Genomic DNA, 6156 nt, shown 5'->3' on the forward strand with positions numbered 1-6156 from the left:
TCTGGGTAGCCATTTGTTTAGCTGTTCAAGAGACTTATGCCTGGGAAGCTTTTAAGAAGCCTTTTGGACCTAGACTTGGCACTCCGGTACCGCATGCAGAGAGACCAGTCTGACTAGGGTGGCTGGAGTCTTTTTGGGACTTCCTCTGATACCGCCTGGTAGAGAGGTCCTGGATAGCAGGAATCTTGGCCCCAGTGATTTACTGGGTAGTAAGCATTACCCTCTGTAGAGCCTTGCGGTCGGGAGGCCAAGCAGTTGCCATACCAGGCAGTGATGCAACCAGTCAGGATGCTCTCGATTTTGCAGCTGTAAAACCTTTGAGGATCTGAGGACCCATGCCAAATCTTTTTAGTCTCCTGAGAGGGAAAAGGCTTTGTTGTGCCCTCTTCATGACTGTCTTGTTTGAGAGTTTGTATCATGATAGTTTGTTGTTGAAATTCCTTGGTGTCCACATCAAGTTCTCAACCGACTCCACTACAGCCCAGTCAATGAGAATGGGGGCGTGCTCGGTCCTCCTTTTCCTGTAGTCCACAATCATCTCCTTTGTCTTGATCACATTGAGGGAGAAGTTGTATTCCTGACATCACATGAGCAGGTCTCTGACCTCCCTACATGGTGTCCCACCGTTGTTGGTGATTAGTCTTACCACTGTTGTATCATCAGCAAACTTGATGACGGTATTAGAGTTGTGCCTGGCCATGCAGTCAAGAGTGAACAGGGAGTACAGGAGGGGACAGAGCATGTACCCCTGAGGGGCCCTTGTAACCAGGATCAGCGTGGCGGATGTGTTGACCTTACCACCTGGGGGTTGCCCATCAGGAAGTCCAGGATCCAGTCGCAGAAGGAGGTGTTTAGTCCCAGGGTCCTTAATGATGAGCATTGAGGACACTATGGTGTTGAACACTGAGCTTTGTTCCATGAATAGCATTCTCAGTCAGGGACAGGTTGAAAATGTCAGTGAAGACACCAGTTGGTCAGCGCATGCTCAGAGTACACGTTCTGGTAATTCGTCTGGCCCTGCGGCCTTGTATGACCTTTTAAAACAGGTCAACATTCACATCGGCTACGTGTGATCACACAGTTGTCCGGAACAGCTGATGCTCTCATGCAGGTTTCAGTGTTACTTTCCTCAAAGCAAGTATAGAAGTAATTTAGCTTGTCTGGTAGGTTTGGATCACTGGGCAGCTCTCGGCTGTGCTTCCCTTCGTAGTCTGTAATGGTTTGCAAGCCATTATAAGCTTACGGGTTAGAGTCCCGCTTCTTGAAAGCTGCAGCTCAAGCCTTTAGCTCAGTGCGGATGCTGCTTGTGGGGATGACCAATGAATTTATTGACAAAGCCTGTGACTGATGTGGTGTACTCAACGAAATCGGAAGAATTCCAGACCATATTCCAGTCTGTGCTAGCAAAACAGTCCTGTAGCTTAGCATCTGCTTCATCTGACCACTTTTTAATTGACCGAATCAGTGGTGCTTCCTGCTTCAGTTTTTGCTTGTAAGCAGGAAGATAGCGTTATGATCAGATTTGCCAAATGGAGGGAGATCTTTGTAAGCGTCTCTGTGTGTGGAGTAAATGTGGTCTAGAGTTTTTCCCCCTCTAATTGCACATTTAACATGCTGGTAGAAATGAGGTAAAACAGATTTAAGTTTCCCTGCATTAAAGTTCCCAGGCCACTAGGAGCGCCTGGATGAGCGTTTTACTGTTTTCTTATGGGCGTATAGAGCTCGTTGAGTTTGGTCTTAGTGCCAGCATCGGTTTGTTGTGGTAAATAGACAGCTACGAAGAATATAGATGAAGACTCTTGGTTAATAGTGTAGTCTACAGCTTATCATGAGATACTCTACCTCGGGTGAGCAAAACCTCAAGACTTCCTTAAATGTTGTGCACCAGCTGTCTTACCAGAGACTGGTGTTCTTTTTGAAAAAGCAAAAAAAGCGTAAACCCGCAAACCGTATGTAATTAGTTTCATTGTTCAGCCATTACTTGGTGAAACACAAGATATTACAGTTTAATGTCCCAATGGTAGGATATACGTTCTGGTAGTTTGTCTATTTTATTATCCAATGATTGTACGTTGGCTAATAGGACCGATGTGAAGACAGATTACCCATTCGCCGTCAGATCCTTACAAGGCACCCAGACATACATCCCCTATTTCCCCGTCTCTTTCTCCTGCAACTGACGGGGATGTGGGCCTTGTCAGGTGTCTGGAGTAAATCCTTCGCATCAGACTCGTTAAAGCAAAAATATTTTTTCCAGCACAGGCTGAGTAATCGCTGTCCTGATATCTAGAAGCTCTTTTCGGGTCATAAGAGACAGTGGCAGAAACATTACGTACAAAGTAAGTTACAAATAACGTGAAAAAAACCCACAATAGCACAATTGGTTACAGGACTGTAAAACAGCAGCCATCTCCTCCAGCACTATTATAAGTGCAGTTAATGTATTGTTTAGTGTTGTGTAGTGGCTTCGGTGGCATGCATCCAAAACATTTGTGAGTTTGCCCCACCAAGTTTGATATGCTAAAATTGCCAATGGTTACGAAACACCAAAAAGTCTAATGACATTCAATAAGTGTAGCCTGTGTCTACGCACGTCAGTCTCAGCCACTCATCTCTGCCTCATCTCTGGTAAAAAAATGTCTGTGTTCTCATCGATCCACACACAATTTTGGAGCTTAAACCACCCGTTTTCAAGTCCATTCGCTAATTTTTCATGCAACTGACATGCAGTAATGACAAGTAATAGTGTAATAGCATACAGTTTTCTTGGCATTTTGTTAATATATTGTTGGCTCATGTTTGAACCAGTATGTCGTACCCCCACTATTTATTTTGTCAGTATGCCGTACCGGACCAGCTTACTTTCACAGACCGGCTTACACTGCCACTAACCCTAAACACTAGCTTAGCTAATGACAGCCACCTCGCTAACGTTAGCTACAACAAAATCGTAACATATCATACGTTATTGCAAATGTTTAACATATTTTATGAATTGGAATTCGTAACATGCACTACATGGCTGCACATAAGCCTAAGCCATGCACAATACCAAGTGTCAGCTGGAGTGGTGTAAAGCTCAGTCATGACAATGCCCCCCTGCACAAAGCGAGGTCCAAACAGAAATGGTTTCTTGAGATTGGTGTGGAAGAACTTGACTGGCCTGCACAGAGCCCTGACTTCCACCCCATCTAAAACTTTAGGTATCAATTGGAACGCAGACTGCGAGCCAGGTCTAATCGCCCAACATCAGCGCCCGACCTCACTAATGCTTGTGGCTGAATGGAAGCAAGTCCCCGCAGCAATGTTCCAACATCTAGTGGTTCCTGTTATAGGAGCAAAGGGGGTGAGGGGACCAACTCCATATTAATGCCCAGGATTTTTGTAATGAGATGTTTGACGAGCAGTTGTCCCCATACTTTTGGCCGTGTAATGTATCACACGAATTTCAGGACAATAAATACATATCAAAAGAAGCATAACTATATCATAAACAATGGAGGGATATGAATGCAATTTTAATATGTTACATTGACCCCTGAGCCCAGGTTGCAATTGAGAACCCAAGAGGCCCCCCTAAAGGGGGAAAGAGAAATACCACTGCCCCAGAAAAACTGCTGATGGATTTCTGTGATTCAAGGCTCAATTCGCTGACACAGACATGACTATTTACCACTTAATGCCCCATTTATCGATGTAAGTGAAAAATCAGAGGCAGTGCAAATTCAGATCTGGTGTCTTCAAAGTTGAACTCCATTGTTTTTTAAGACGCAAATGAAAAAAAGGCCTCAGTTTAAGTCAACATGTATTAAATCATTTCTATGGAGCCAATATCCACTGTCTGTGATTAAAGTTACACTGTGTCATAGGCTATGTGCACTCCAGAATGGCTGGGATTAAATAAATAGAGAATTAGGCATGGATATAAAATAGTTGATGTGCATAAATGATGTAGAGCTTTCCTATTAATATAATTAATATGTAAATATGGAATATTAAAAGTGTGCAAACATGTTCTTATCTTTGAACATGATAGAAGATAACGTTATATTGAAACCAGATAAATGTCAGATTGGTAATGGATCGAAAGCCATTCGAATTGTCCAACGAGGAACAATGGTAGATTACCAGAATATGATTTTACATATTTAACAAAAACTCGGACATACATTGAGCTGGAACTTCTCCTGGCTGATCCAAAAACCAGAAAGAACACTATTTCAGAATGCAATCACAGAGCAATAAGCCTGCGTCGCAAATGAAGAGAAAATAGAAAGAGAGAGATATTCGACTAGAATGTACGGAGAAGTAGACTACATCCTGGGAGACTAAATCTGGTTACCTTGCATGAGGTCGGTGATAGTTTTGGAATCTCCGGGAGTCATCGGTCTGGCTTGAGTTCAGTCGTAGATGAACCAAATGATCGCACTTTTAAGCCCAGCAGTCGAATCTAGAAGATATAACTGTCTGTCACCCTTTCGCTCTCATTGAAGCGCACACCCGGAGCATCAGCCACTCTCATCACTAATTGATTTGAAGCCAGACATGGTGCAAACAGAGCCCTAATTTTATTTTTCAAAGAGCTTGGTTTGACTCCATCCCCTCTGCTTAGCAGCCACAAACACACCACTCTATCGGAACGTGCTAAGATTTGTGCCGAGCGCTGCCTTGAGTAGCACTGTGGAAGGAGGAGTCTTGTCAGGTGACCAGGTGAATCGCTGTTGTAGCCTACCAATTCAAAATTGCTATCTTTCAGAGGAGGCTGGTATGGTGAGCTATAGGAGGACGGGCTCATTGTAATGGCTGGAATGTAATGTTGGAATGGAGTCAAAACATGTCGTTTCCATATGTTTGATGCATTCCATTAACTCCATTCCAGCCATTACAATGAGCCGGTCCTCCTATAGCTCCTTCCAACAGCCATTCCTCTATCTTCATAAATGTAAACCATTTAGTCTACTCTGAAGTAGAACTCATATATTATTGTAGGCTACTTAATAATGGGAATATACACATTTTAGGCTACATTTTTCACTCAAGCCAATGCGTAGCCCAATATGTACTCTTAAGGAGCCTAATGTTACCGTTACTCTTTAAAGTCCCAGGACCTTATACAGTATGGTATTTTCAGAGGTAGACTGGCGCTGGCAGCCAAAACAGCCAAATACTAAAAAAGGTAGGGGGCTAAAACCAGTCAGTATCTGGTGTGACCACAATTTGCCTCGTGAAGCACGACACATCTCCTTCACATAGAGTTGATCATGCTGTTGATTGTGGCCTGTGGAATGTTGTCCCACTCCTCTTCAATGGTTGTGCGAAGTTGCTGGATATTGGCGGGCACTGGAACACGCTGCCGTACACGTCCATCCAGAGCATACCAAACGTGCTCAGTGGGTGACATGCCCGGTGAGCAGCCAGGCCATGGAAGAACTGGGACATTTTCAGCTTCCAGAAATTGTGTACAAATCCTTGCGACATGGGGCCGTGCATTATCATGCTGCAACATGAGGTGATGGTGGCGGATGAATGGCACGACAATGTGTCTCAGGATCTCGTCACAATACCTCTTTGCATTCAAATTGCCATCGATAAAATGCAATTGTGTTTGTTGTCCGTAGTTTATGCCTGCCCATACCAAAAAATCCTGGGACGCTCTGTTCACAACGTTAACATCAGCAAACCGCTTGCCCATATGATGCCATACACGTGGTCTGCGGTTGTGAGGCCGGTTGGACATACTGCCAAATTCTTTAAAACGACATTGGAGGCGTCTCATAGCTCTGGTGGACATTCCTGCAGTCAATATACGAATTCCACGCTCCATCAAATCTTTTGAAATCTGTGGTATTGTACTGTGTGACAAAACATTTTAGAGTGGCCTTTTATTGTCCGCAGCACAAGGTGCACCTGTGTAATGATAATGTTGTTTAATCAGCTCCTTGCTATGCTACATCTGTCAGATGGATGGATTATCTTGGAGAAATAAGATTTTTGTGCGTATGGAACACTTCTGGGATTGTTTATTTTAGCTCATGAAACATGAGACCAACACTTTACATGTTGCTTTTATATTTTTGTTCAGTGTAAATAATTTCTCAAACGCAAAATACGCACTTACTGTACATCATTTTAACCGGCTTTATCACAGTTGCAGCA

The 6156-nt window shown here is 43.6% G+C and overlaps 1 protein-coding gene across 1 annotated transcript in view; it reads right to left on the bottom strand.

The window, feature by feature from the left end:
- The window catches only part of LOC118401521 (heparan sulfate glucosamine 3-O-sulfotransferase 1-like), a 67014-nt gene extending 62327 nt beyond the window's left edge, over nucleotides 1-4687 (bottom strand). The window contains exon 1 of the mRNA XM_035799109.1: nucleotides 4343-4687. The gene's annotated coding sequence lies outside the window, so the exon portion shown is untranslated. The remainder of the gene's footprint in view (nucleotides 1-4342) is intronic.
- Between the last annotated feature and the right edge of the window lie 1469 nt (nucleotides 4688-6156).

The sequence above is a fragment of the Oncorhynchus keta genome, chromosome 2 (assembly GCF_023373465.1).
Source record: "Oncorhynchus keta strain PuntledgeMale-10-30-2019 chromosome 2, Oket_V2, whole genome shotgun sequence".
NCBI classification, from domain to species: Eukaryota; Metazoa; Chordata; class Actinopteri; order Salmoniformes; family Salmonidae; genus Oncorhynchus; species Oncorhynchus keta.